Source organism: Lampetra fluviatilis, chromosome 2 (assembly GCF_964198595.1).
Source record: "Lampetra fluviatilis chromosome 2, kcLamFluv1.1, whole genome shotgun sequence".
In the NCBI taxonomy this organism is placed as follows: Eukaryota; Metazoa; Chordata; class Hyperoartia; order Petromyzontiformes; family Petromyzontidae; genus Lampetra; species Lampetra fluviatilis.
In genome coordinates, this window is record NC_136276.1 from 31,608,807 (window position 1) to 31,622,952 (window position 14,146).

At 52.3% G+C, this 14,146-nt stretch overlaps 1 protein-coding gene across 3 annotated transcripts in view; it reads left to right on the forward strand.

The window, feature by feature from the left end:
• Window positions 1-14,146, forward strand: part of LOC144945478 (microtubule-actin cross-linking factor 1-like) — a 327,032-nt gene that overhangs the window by 84,958 nt on the left and 227,928 nt on the right. The window lies entirely within an intron of this gene.

The following is a 14,146-nucleotide window of genomic DNA, read 5'->3' on the forward strand; positions in this document are numbered from 1 at the left end:
ATGAGGTTCCCATGGTGTAAATACTTTCATTAACTTTCAATTTTATGTTTTTTTTACCCACGTGACTTTACCGAAAAAACCCTAAGAGTATGAGTCCCACGCGTGCTCCGTGGGCGTGTGCGGGGCGCTTCCTTCGGACCGTTCCATTCTCTGCCGCCCTCGTGGGGGTGTTGGGGGGGAGGGGTGTTTGAGAGGTATGGGGCCCATCCATTTAGTAGGTACGCAAAAATCTGTCAAAATTTTACCGCTCCCCCCCCCACCTCTCTCTCTCTACGCACGCGTACTTTTAACACCCACACCCTACCCTAGCTGCGTACGTACCCCTGACGCACCCCCCCCCACCCGAATCCTATAGAACGGCCGATATTTAATCCACGCAGAAACGATCAAGGATGAATAATATTGACGCGTTTAAAACAAACGGCTAGTCCACCGCCGGACTGTCTAACTCATTTGAAGGCCAACGTAGAGAGAAGTGCATGGCCCCTGTTGACGCATTGCTGCTGCAAGTGTGCGGTGGACGTCGTGCTGCTCCCAGATGGTTTGTTCTGGAGTTGGCCCTCGGGGCGGGCGTCTCAGGGAAGCGAAACGCAGAGTCGGAGGCAGCGAGCCCCCGCCGCTGCTGAGCAGCAGATGGGTTTCCAATCTGGGTTTCAGTCACGCGTATGTTTGCTTGGACCTCTTTCGCGCCGTACATAGCCAACCAGGGTGCGGGGAGGGACTAGAATATAAACACTAAAAAGCTGTTCTGGATGAATTTTAGACTTAAAAGTGCAGAGCTCTAGTGGTTTCCTAATATCGGAAGAGCATTCCAGACGGCCGCAGAATGACCAGACTCACACGTAGACCCAGGCAACTTAAACCCGATTCTCCGGTGTCGAGAGTTGATGAGCTGAGCCCATGGTCACACCAGCAGCTTGCGTAGAGATCCATAAAGTCACGTAGAGGCCCGTAGCCTCGCGTAGAGAGATCCATTACCTCGCACAGGTTAAGTTGTGATTAAACCGGTTTTTCAAGTGCAGTGAGGTCATGGCCTCAGTCAATCCAGTCACGTGGCTGGAAAAAACATCGGGTTAAATGAGTTTTTTTTTAATATTCCATTTGGTTTATTCAAACTCAGAATTACAAATGTAATTTCAAGTGTTAATTGAGGGTACAAAAACGATAAATATAATAATGGTTTTCAATATTTTTTTGTATTGTAGAATTTTTTTAATTATTTAGTTTTTCTTTTTATTTCACAAGCGATGAACAATCTTGGCAGGGCATATGAAAGGTTGAAGTGCCTGTGCGGGTTGCTTAAGAGGCTATAGCAATTGGTTCAGATGGAGTCCTGAGGAATTCCCGACACGGGGTGGTGCACTACTAACTGCATGTCCCGACAAGCTATGCCACAATTGGAAAAAGACACATTAAAAAAATATATAACTAAGTCTAAAAAAAAGTAGAAGATATTTTGTTCCTGATGGTAATTCGACACGCCCGACCGCCTATCGGCTGCTAAGGGAAACATCCATTGGTGGATACACTGACCTCCAGGCAATTTGACCTTGAGGTCAGCTTCCTCTTGTGTCACTGGAGCCAGACTAAGGATCGATTCTCACCACCGGCGCCCCGAAAATTTCCGCACCGAATCACCAAGCTCTGCTGCTGCCAGCTCTACCGTTGACTCTAATCTAAACTATATTTTTTATTTTACCAGGTAAGGCCCACTGAGCAATGTAGCTCTTTTTCGGAAGCGACCTGGATATCACAATGATACCTCAACGAGGTGGCTGACCATGTGGACATTTATAGCAGCCAAATATTCTAAACGCGTGTTTCTAAATGTGGAGGGAAAAACCGGAGGACCTGGAGAAAAATCCACACGACCACGGGGCAAACTCCAAATATACAGCAGGAGTCGGGGTTGGGATCGAGCCCACGACCTCCTGTATGCCAGGCGAGGTCGTTAACATCTCCTAGCCACCGCGACGCCCCAATTCGGCTATAGGCGTCACATTGTCATGAGACAGTGTCCATTTGCGTGTGTCACAGGACGGTGGTGACCCTTCGTGTTAGGGAATGGCCCACAGAAGCAGATGTCACAGAGCTACCCCTGATAACCCTTAAGGCGACCTTTGGTCTACACAGTCTAGAGAGCAGCGCTTTCCCGCTCGCTCTGCCAACGACAGGAAATGTTCGTCGCTTGACGGTCAAACCGATGTTTTTCCAATTCATAGCTGGAATTTAGACGAATTAAGTGCAAGTTGCAAATTATAACCCGGTATTTTGTGTGTGTGTGTAATCATTGGAGACCATTTAACTCTCGCCAAGTTGAATCACGGGCGGCTGTGTGGATTTGAACCCAGGACACGGCGATGACATCGTTAGCTGGAGCAGGTTGTTAGGTGATGGTGTCACGGCTTAAAAACCTCGATTTCAAAAGCGAGCGCGCGCCTCTTGCATGTTTGATTTCGCAGCCTCTCTTGCCACACAGCTGATGCACCACGGTAAGATCTCACCGGGTGAGCAAGAGACGTTTGTTGATGCCGTCGCTTAAGTTTGATTGCAGGCTAGCGCAAGAGTTTCCCAAAGTGTCTTGTTGCTCCCCCCCCCCCTCCCCCCCAGTGTGAGTATGTATGCTGAACTTCTTTCGCACCGTACGTAGCCAACAGCGCTAGTGGGAGGTGCGGGGGAAAAACAAGAAACTAAACACAAAAAGCTATTCTACAGATAATGAGTTTTTCGATCGAGATTTAAAAGTGCATAGCTCCAGTTGCTTCCTAATATTGGAAGGAAGAGCGTTCCAGACGGCCGCGGAAGCGCATCTGAAAGCGCGCGATGCGGCGACCATCCTTGTCTGACGGCTAGCCAAAAGCCGCTGCTGTGAGGATGACCGGAGCTCGCGCGACGGTCTATGATCGTTGACGAGATCAGCGAGGCATCGTGGTTAATTTTGTGGCCGGCACCTTTGTGTGTGACGAGCGCGACCTCGTAATGTATTCGTTCGGAAACGGGAAAGCCAACGCAGCTGGGCGAGCACCGGACGGACATGGTCGCGTTGAGGCCGTCGGCGTCCGTTCGCAAGGCGGCCTTCTGGGGCCTTCTGGGGCCTTCGCGCTGTTGTCACGCGCTGCGAAGACATTTCCACACCACCCGCACGTCCCCCCCCCCCCCTTACAGTCGAGATCCTGTTCGGGGAGCGCAGGCCGTAAAGCACGCGTCGTTTCGCGTGTTCGTGATCGGGTGGGTCAGTTAGTTCAGAAGAATATCGAGTTGAAGGGTTCATTTTGGCCACGGTCGTTTGGATGACGCCACCACTTGTAACTCCCACCACCTTCCTTCCGCGAAATCTCTCGGATGTCGGCAAACGCAAACCTCCGCCGAAAACGTTGTCACCTTGGAGCCGCCCGCCGCCGTGAATAAATAAAACGCGTCCGATCTTGCTCCAAGGTGATCCTCGGCAGCCGGCCTCGTGCTTGGATGTGTGACGAGCGAGGCTTGCCAGACGTTTGTGGTGGCAGGCGTGGGGCTGCGAGGTGTGGCCAGGAAATGTCAGGGTCGAGTATGCCCAGTGGGTGTTCTCCGAGTTTTTCTCCAAGTTTCTCCGGTTTCCTCCCACCAGAAATTCGTGGAATTGGCCAAACATTTCCAACGAAGCAGTGGGAGGGGGGGGGGACCCTGTTGAAAAAAGTATTTCATTTAATTGAGCCTCTCCTGCGTAAATATGAAATGGCATTATTGTTATTATTGTTGTTTGTTATTATCGTTGTTGTGCAGCTTTGGGCGTCACGTGTGCACGAGTCTGCAAGTTGAGGCAAGCTGCAACTCGGGTGTGCTGCGGTGATTTCGTGGGCCCTTGTTTCAGAGCGTTGTCTGTGTAGATTGGCAGCGATGCCACTTTTTTGGCACGTCGTAAATTCCCCCCCCTCCTCCTCCTCCTCCTCTCCGCTCACCTGTGAAATGAAATGCATCCAGACGCCCATAATAACAAGGCCACAACAACTTGATCGCTTAATGAGGCACACATTCTGCCTCGTCAAAGTCTTGGGATGTCAAAGCTCTTGGTTTTGTTTACCGAAACACCCCCCCCCCCACTGAGGGCTGAAAAATATAATTGGTGTCAGATACGCGGTGTACAGTGAAAACAACACTTACCATGTATAGTACGCTATATATGCATTGTAGTTGTTGTTTATTAGCAGGGGTTATCGCCAAATGAATCTCTAACGCTGCGTTACTACTGCCGAATGCAATCTAAATTTGTCGATGCGACGGTATTTTGTCGAATTTGGTCAATTTGGACCCTGATGCCAGCACGCAAAAAGGCCTGCTCGTGCGAACTACGCCACGGGGATCTTTAATGTCCACTGTGGAATGCAGACAACGCGTTGCAGCCTTGTCATTATCACGCCAATTAAACCGGCGGTTGTAATCAGGGCGGCCCGCTGAGTTTGAGCCGTGAGCCTTTGCAAGAAGCGGCGAGCCCGATACAGCTAGGCCACGTCAACGTGGGAGGTGGGAGGGGGGTCACAGATTGGGTGTCACAGATTGGCTGTCACAGATTGGGTGTCTCAGATTGGGGGTCTCAGATTGGGGGTCTCAGATTGGGGGTCCCAGATTGGGGGTCTCAGATTGGGGGTCTCAGATTTGGGGTCCCAGATTGGGGGTCACAGATTGGGGGTCTCAGATTGGGGGTCTCAGATTGGGTGTCACAGATTGGGTGTCACAGATTGGGTGTCACAGATTGGGTGTCTCAGATTGGGGGTCACAGATTGGGGGTCTCAGATTGGGGGTCCCAGATTGGGGGTCACAGATTGGGGGTCTCAGATTGGGGGTCACAGATTGGGGGTCTCAGATTGGGGGTCTCAGATTGGGGGTCTCAGATTGGGGGTCACAGATTGGGGGTCTCAGATTGGGGGTCTCAGATTGGGGGTCTCAGATTGGGGGTCACAGATTGGGGGTCTCAGATTGGGGGTCTCAGATTGGGGGTCTCAGATTGGGGGTCTCAGATTGGGGGTCTCAGATTGGGGGTCTCAGATTGGGGGTCACAGATTGGGGGTCTCAGATTGGGGGTCTCAGATTGGGGGTCTCAGATTGGGGGTCTCAGATTGGGGGTCTCAGATTGGGGGTCTCAGATTGGGGGTCTCAGATTGGGGGTCTCAGATTGGGGGTCTCAGATTGGGGGTCTCAGATTGGGGGTCCCAGGCGGGGTCTCCAGCGCCGGTTCACACGTCACTTCTCTGCCGTGCGAGGCCCTTGTTAATGACTCGCGCGGTGAGACACGGTTTGGTGCTTGTGGCGCACCACTGCCAGCGTATCCCATTCACGTGCCGTTTGGCAACGCAAAAACAATATTAGGTATGCACACTCCTGTGTCATGTGTATGAAAAAAAAATACAGTATTTGGTCCGAAGCTCTCTCTTTATTATTGTTACTGTTTAGCTCGCCGTGCCTCAACATTCCTTCGCTGACTTCATACGTTCACTCTGGGCTTAAGTTCTTTTCAGCCGGAGACCTTTAGAAAATGAAAATACGAAGACGAGAGAGAGAAAAAATGAGAGAAATAAAGGCCACGACTGGAACAAAAGCAGGTTTTTGAGGGACTGAGGGACGTGTCAGTGGGTCTGCCCCAGTGCCATTGGGGGCACTTGGCACGAGGAACAGCCAAAGGGAACCAAATAGCTCAGTGGGGTCTCAGGATTCGTATAACAAGAAAATTGTGGTTCACCAAATACTGTGACAGCTCAAATTGAGATCCACTTTTGTGAAGCAAAATGCTGAAACGTACAAATGATTACGACGAAAAATATATTCTTATTGTAATTACACTTTGTCTCACACACCTGTGTTATAATTAAGCTATGCATGTATGTTGAATTTCTTTCGCACCGTTCGTAGCTAATCGGCGGTGCCCTATGAAGGACGACAAACCAAACACAAAACAGCAATTCTAAATAAACCAATTTTTGCAAGCGAGATTTAAAAGTGTATAGCCCCAGTGGTTTCCTAACACGTAGCTTGTCCAGCACGTAATGCTGCTTGTCGTCGTATGACGCATACAAAAGAATTTCGACTCAGGGCCTCCAGTGGGCTGGCATCACCGCTGTGGGTGGGTTGGAGGCATTTTTTGAGCGATTAGGACGTGTTTGGCGTTCTGCACTATGAACCCAGACACTCGTGTCCGCGTCCCAGCCACGCCCAAAGTACATGCGTTTGTTGAACTTCTTTCGCACCGTACGTGGCCAACCGTGCTAATCGGAGGTGCGGGGGAAGGACAACAAACGAACACGCGAAAGCAGTTCGATAGAAATAAGTTTACAATCGAGATGATTTAAAAATGCTCCAGTGGCTTCCTAATATCGTAAAGGAAGAGCGTTCCAGACGGACGCTGAAGCGCGTCATGCTACGAGATGAATTGTACATCCAGAACTCTGGGCAGCGATCGGAGCATGACTCCCTTCCTCGCCGTGTTAGAGAACCTACCGCGCACGGTGATATTTAACAGAACTGCATCTGAGAATTGTAAAATGCTTTTGATCACATTGTGAAGTCAAACTGAAATCTTCCATTTATAAAGTAGGAATTTAGGAAGTGACTGGGCTAAGACTATCAGCTCACTACAGCTTGAGAACCCAGTTGCAATATAAGTCAGCCTGTGAACGTGTGAGTTTATGGGTCTCTATGTAAGTCATTGTTGACCGAGCTGAGACTATCAACTGACTACACTTGAAAATCCAGTTTCATTATAACCCCACCTGTACAGTACGTCTGTGGATCTGATGTGAATCTATGGGTCTCTGTGCGAGTCTGTGGGTCTCTGTGCGAGTCTGTGGGTCTCTGTGCGAGTCTGTGGGTCTCTGTGCGAGTCTGTGGGTCTCTGTGTGAGTCTGTGGGTCACTGTGTGAGTCTGTGGGTCTCTGTGTGAGTCTGTGGGTCTCTGTGTGAGTCTGTGGGTCTCTGTGTGAGTCTGTGGGTCTCTGTGTGAGTCTGTGGGTCTCTGTGTGAGTCTGTGGGTCTCTGTGTGAGTATGTGGGTCTCTGTGTGAGTCTGTGGGTCTCTGTGTGATTCTGTGGGTCTCTGTGTGAGTCTGTGGGTCTCTGTGTGAGTCTGTGGGTCACTGTCCAGGGCTACTGTTTTCTTTTCAAGTCCATGGGTGACAATGTGAGTCGATGCGTGTGCTTATGCCACTCTTTGGGGTCTCTGTGTAATTCTGTGGATATCTCTTGTCAGTCTTTGGGTCCCCGTGTAAGTCTACGGGTCTCTTCGTGATGTGTCGGAGGGATCTCGCTCGACTTGAGAACCTGGTTATTAAACGCTGTCGGCTGAAACCCCGTTTCAAATCCAGCATCTCAGCGGCTGCCGGCTCTCCGCGTCTCTGACCCGGTGCCACCAGGAACCCTCCCAGGAATTGTACATTGTACGCAGAGAGGACTCCCAACACACGCGGCCCGTCGCCTTTTCTCACCACCGCGCCGTGCGAATGAATGCTCACCCACGCTCAGCCCGGTTTGCGGATTCCAGAGGGCCTCTGAGCGGGCAGGATTAGGGCTCGCGCCAGCTCGCGGGCGGCAAAAAAACCCAAAACGTGGAGTTCGCGTGAACCTCGTGTGTTTATTTTACAGCGAGACTCCGCTCATCCGCGGTCACGTGGGATGGGGTAGGGGGGAGGTGGGTTTGGGGAGGGGATGCGAACGCTGTTGGCGGTTCGTCTTTTTTGCATTTTATCGGCAGAAATTACCGCCGTCTTCCGAGTGACTGAACGTCGATGGCGGAATTCATTTTTCCATCACTTCTGGGTCGCTCCCGGGGTCAGATCACGTAAAAAGTAAAAAAAAAGCCTCCTCCACTTGACACGGCCGGTTAATGTGGTTGTCACGAGAACAAATGTGCCAGCTTATTACCGTTTTAGCACACCGGTGTGTTGAGACAGCTGATCCACGACATTTAACAACACGGGACGTGTGCCCAGAGGATACATTTGGCGCTTCAGAGAGATCAGTTGCTCAGGAGCTGCCACTTTTTGGGTGACTTTTCTCTTCTCGTCTGAAGATAAACGCGCCGGGTTTTGGTGGATTTAGTGTTTCCACGAGACCGCGTCCTGGGTGACTCATCGTAACCGCTGGTGAGTGTGGATGACAGGAAGATGTTTACGTCACTTCAGGACGACTCGTCTTATCCATAGATACGCAGAGAGAAGAGTTAGAGCCGATTTCGGATAACAGGATTTTTGGGGGAATCGAATGCAGGTTGTGGATAATAGGAAGAGAGAGGGGGCTTTTAAATTTCGATTTAAAGCTTTCGTGACTGCAGGGATTCATCTTCTTGGTTCTTTCGGTAAAGTAAAGTTACGTAGAAGGGAAGTAATACGTGACTTTACCGAAAGAACCAAGAAGAGGGGACTTTTAGCTTGACAGAATTTCACTTCTTGGTCGGTTTGAGCTGTAAGTATTTTTTTCCACCATGCAGCCAGCGAGCCACACTTGAATGCGTATTTAGCAAAAAAAAAATTGCGTGTACAATTATCCTGTTTTTCCAGGCGGCTTTGCCAGAATGTGTTTGGAACGGCGTCGCAGTGGATACCGCACCTCGCTCTGAACACAGCGACGTGAATTTGATTTCCTGCCACGGTTAACATCAGTGGCAAACGATGTCTATCTGAACCGGGTCCTGAGCGCACCCCACAAACCCTTCTCGACCATCCTTTCACTGACCCGCGCTGACCGGCGTGGCGAAGCATGGTCGTACAGCCACCACAACCGACAAGGTGTGCAGAGGCTACGTCGGTGAGATTTGAGTGAATAAAAACGCCGCGCTACTGAGATCCTACCCTGAGCCCGAAGGGCCTGACGTTAGGCAATTGTTGGCAGCAGTCGTCACTGAAAACTCATTCCTTTCGAACGAATGCAGAAAGTTTCTGCGGAAAGGGGATAGAGTGACGGGAGTTCCGTCCAGAAGAGAGGGTGGCTTGAGCAACTGCTGCCAGTTCCATGGCTCTTAAACTTTACTGCAGCCTTGGTTCTCAAACGTAAAAAAAAGAATGTTCAGAATGTTAATAAATACATAGGGGTCGATTAAACAAAGTAGCTGTACTTGCGTGCCGGTGCCTAATTTGTGTTTTCGATTTTTTAACCTTCTAAATAAAATCTGGCCATGCCTCGCACCCCCAGAAAGGGCATCTCGCTCACCCCCATGGTGTGCACGCCGCACCCCCATGGTTAGGGAACCACTGCCCCTCGAGTATCATCATCGCTGTGAGCGAGCAGCTATGAAGGCCGGCACGGCACACGAGCGGGTGGCTAGGCCGGCACCACGTCCATCCACGGCCGCCTTTGTGTCTCCGCAGTGGCGCTGTTTGCACACCGCACTACGGTACTCAGTTGAAGCTGGCACGTGCACACACACACAAACATGACGCGCGCACGCAGAGAGGAAAATTCTGTTACAGTTTCCATGTTCTATTTTTTTTAATGTTTCTACCACAGCTTGGGAAGAGTGAGCACGGGAAGGGTGGGGTGGAATGTGGGGGGGGGGAGACTGCACGAGGCTTGTGAAAGAACCGTGGCTTGGTTCACCCCGCCCCCCAACCCCGTAATTTCTGACGTCCAGTCGTGGCACAATCTAAGCCATGTGGTGGTGTAGGTGGGCCCCCCCCCATCCACCCTAGGGCGTTGCCGGAACACGGCGAGCTGAGTTAATATTCAGCCGTACGAGCGTCACAACCTTCAAGTGAGAAGGGGGTGGTTCGTGGTGGTGGGTGGTGTGGGGGTGACGGTTGTGGGTGGGTGTGGGGAGGCAGGGAGGGAGGTGGTGGCCGCATCTCGGATTTCGTGCCCCTTGCTCCCGGGATTATCCATGACGGGCCCGCCAGGTGTAAATCATTGACGCCCGGGCGCTGCTGCTGCTGCTGCAGCGGCGGTGCTGAGCGCCGCGTTTCCCCATTGGGGGAGGGAGAGGAGGGAACGAGAGAGGAGGCGGCGAGAGGAGAGAATGCCGGGCGATCAATGGGACAGCGCCGACATGCTCCGTGGCTCCTGGAGAAGCTCTCACGAGACTCTCACGGCCCGGATGTGCTGCCTCGGTGGGTTTGGCGAACGTCCGTGTGTGTACGTCAGTCCGTACGTCTGTCAGTCCGTACGTCTGTCTGTCAGTCTGTCTGTTTCACGGGTGTCCGTCCTCGGGAGGGCTGGAGGCGGACGGAGGGTGGGAGGTGGAGGGAGGAGTGGGAGGTGGATGGAGGGGCTGGGAGGGGTGTGGGTCGCGCTGTCAGTTCCCGGGCCACGTGGTGGTCACTGTCACGTGGCGTGGCCAACGTTGCAACTAGCGATGTTGTTAATATACCCGCTGGAGTTCGACGTTGGGTTTTGGGGAACTGTATAGCAGCACTCCATTATCTTACTATATAGAACTGTTGTTGCGGTCAGGGCTAATACAGGGATGCTGCTACAGTGGTGTGGTGGTTGTTCGTTGCCACGGTGGCTGGGATATGTTAACTATCTCGCCTGGTAACCAGGGGGTCGTGGGTTCGATCTCGACCCTGACGCCTGCTGCTGCTGTATATTTGGAGTCTGCAGTGTCTCTCTCCCCGTGGTAGCGTGGACTTTTCTCCGGGTCCTCCTGGTTCTTCCCTCCACTAATTTAGTCTTCGGCTGTTGTACATTTCCACGAGACAATAAGCCACTTCGTTGGGCTATCATTTGTGACCAGGGGTCGCTTTGGAACAATAACAAATAGTTAAAGAGCGGAGGGTTTGGGGTGATTTATTTACCTTTGGCCCGAGTAACTCGCTTCTTATTCCTACGACTACCACTGTTGATTACAGGGTGGTCCAGATGTCTTGTAACCCCTCCCCCCACCCATATAGTTCTCTAAAACGTAATATTGTTTTATGTAATTTTTTTTTATGCAAAGGTCACTTAATTGGGGGGGGGGGGGGTAACAATACATCCGGACCACCAGCAGCTGTAAATGTACATGGAGGTGGTTGAGCCTGATGACATCAGGAGGAGCAGAGTGGTCAGAGGTCGCAAACGGGTTTTGATTCCTTACCCGTACCCAGCCGCACCAGGGTCGCAAACGGGTAACCGGGTATCGGGTAGGGTACGGGTATCGGGTACCCGGTTGCGACCTCTGGGATTGGTGCATCGCTGCCATGTACGTGTGTTGAACTTCTTTCGCACCGTACAGTAGCCATGGCAATGCCTCTCCCTTCGCGTTGGTCGTGTGATACATTGGTGATATTTGCGAGTGACCAACAGCGCGGAGATGTTCAAGACATTTTTCTTCTATTGGTTAGGGGCCGTCCATAAATGACGTCACGCACCTAGGGGGGGGGTCAGACATTTGTGACGATGTGTGACGAGGGGGGGGGGGTTGAGAAATGTGACGTCACATCAAAATTCGCAACTTTAAATAAATATAGACAACACGTTCCACTTAATGAAATATACTTTTTAATAAACGTTTTCTCCTACAACATCAGAGTGCAGCGCCACATTAAATACGCACTACAAGGACAATAGTTTAAAGTGATTTGAAGCATGTTTTATATATATTTGGGGGGGGGGGGGGGGGACAGAGCTTTGTGACGTCATATTTGAGGGGGGGTCTGACTGTGACGCCGTGTGACAATGGGGGGGGGGGGGGTCAAAAATTGTCCAAAATCGCGTGACGTCATTTATGGACGGCCCCTTACCGCACCACGAGTTTGATGTGACCCAGCGCCCGCTGGGAGTGCGCGATCCGCCTCAGGCTCCGCAAGTTGCGTCTGCCCCCCCCCTCCCCGCGCTCTGTCACTCATGGGGCGACTTGCCGTGCGCGAGTTCCTGTTGGGCGAGGTGTGTCACGTGTCACTCCCGAGGTTAGCCACAACCCACTCCCTTACACCCCCACCCACCACCACCCACACCATCACCACCCCCACCACCCACCATACCCCCACCCCCACCCCACCCGCACCACCCCCACTCACACCACCCCACCCACCATACCTCCACCCACCACCACCACCCACCATACCCCCACCCCACCCGCACCACCCCACCCACCGTACCCCCTCCCACCACCTCCCACCATACCCCCACTCACACCACCCACCCCACCCACCATACCCCCACCCACCACCCCGAACCCACCACACCACCACCCCCACACCACCGCCACCCCCACCCCACCACCCCACCACCAACACCACACTCCAAACCCCCGAACCCACCACACCCCACACCACCCCCACCACACCACTCCCCAAACCCCCCAAAACCCCACCACCCCCATACGACCACCCCACCACCCCCCACCACCCCACCCCCAATTGGCCACGTTCTGTTTACGTGACAACCCTTACTTGTTGGCCGTGTCGGGTGGTGGCGGGTTTAACGACACAGTTATATATTGACGCGATCTAACCCAAAACACCCTCTATTATGAATGACATTGGTGGCTAAAGCCTCCTGCTACTTCGTGTTATAAGGAGACCCCTGAGCCGGCAATCACAGCCCCCCTCCAGTCCAATCCCACCCCCCCTAATTGAAGTAAAACTGAAAAATGCAATCCATTCTGCGCCGTTTTGTGGAGCATCATGGGTTCATATAGGTATAGAGATGGATAACTTAGAAACCCTCTCAACCATCTCGTCGCGGACAAAAGGTGTTCACCAGAATAGTCTCTTGAAGCGAATTTGAGTCTTTACGTTTGCTTCGCGCGGTTACCAGACTGTGCTAACAAACACACGACGAACCCACCCACACCAGGGATGAGTGTTGTATATTTACTGAAAAGCGTCTTGAGCTGTGTTAGGCGGGGTACAGGGTGTGAATGAGTCTTTTCCCAGCAAACCCTGCCACCGTTCGGGGCAACGTTGCTATGCGCTCTTTAAAACTGTTGGCTCAACTTTCCACGTACACTGGGATGACATGAAAATCATCCCCGAGTTGCGTCCGTTGTATTATGTACGCGTACGTACGTTGAACTTCTTTCGCACCGTACGTAGCCAACCGCGCTAATCGGAGGTGCGGGGGGTGGTGTTGAAGGCCAACAAACTAAACATAAAAGTGAGTTCTAAATAAATGAGTTTTCAATACAGATTTTTTTTTTAAATGCATAGCTCCAGTGGCTTCCTAAAGTCGGAAGGAAGAGCGTTCCAGACGGCCGCAGAAGCGCACCTGAAAGCGCGCGATGCGGTGGCCATCCTTCGATGGTTAACGAAAAGCCGCTGCTACGAGGATGAGCGGAGTTTTCGTGATGAGAACTCCGCTCTGGACGAGATCGGCATCAAAGGAATTGCGGTTCATTTGCGGCAAGCACTTTGTTTGTCGTTATCTCCTCTTCCGGTCTCGTGAAATGTTATTTTTCCCGGGAGACGTCCCAGCTTTGTTTTTGTTTGTGCCTCGGAGGCGACAGCCCGAACCAAGGAGGGAGCGGGGGGTGGGGGGGGGGCACACAGGAGTGGTGGGAGTAGGGGAGTGGTGGCCACTGTCGTTCACGAGCGGTGAAGGGATGAGTTTGACTGATTAGGGCCCTCTGACGATATAAGTGCCACGGTAACCGCTTGTCAGCAGGTCTGTTGTGCGTGCTCACGGCCAACAAGGGAGACAAGTATCTGAGCCGAGCCCGGGCATCCCCTAGGTCGACTCGGCCTCACATGAGTACCTGGTGGCGCTGTGTAATTCATCGCCACGAGGGAGACAAAGGCGGCCGGGCGTGGTGCTGGCCACCCACCTCCCATGTGTGCGGTGCCGGCCTTCATAGTTGCTCGCTAACAGCGCTTGCCCCAACAGTCTGTTAAAGGCTACACGGGGGATCTATTTACATTTGTTCCAGTGAGCAGGTTAGCAGGGTTGAGCGAGTCTGCTTACAGAGGCCCCTCTCCCGCGCCGTGCGTCTGCACGCGAGCGCGTTTTTTTGTCGTTGCGAGAGAGTTGTTTGTGTTTTTATCCATTTATTGTTGTCCGGCCTGTCGCGTTCGCAGCCAGACGCACTGACAGCACTTTACCCATCCCTCGCCGCTCAGAGCCGTTGCGAGCGATAAGCCCCGTCAGAGACACGCGCGGTGACTTCCACAAAACAGCGCCTCCGCTTTGGCACGGTTGGCTACGTGCGGTGCTAAAGAAGTCCAGCGTACACGCGTGCAGAAGCAGGGTCGATATAAAGCAGAGCTCCGTTC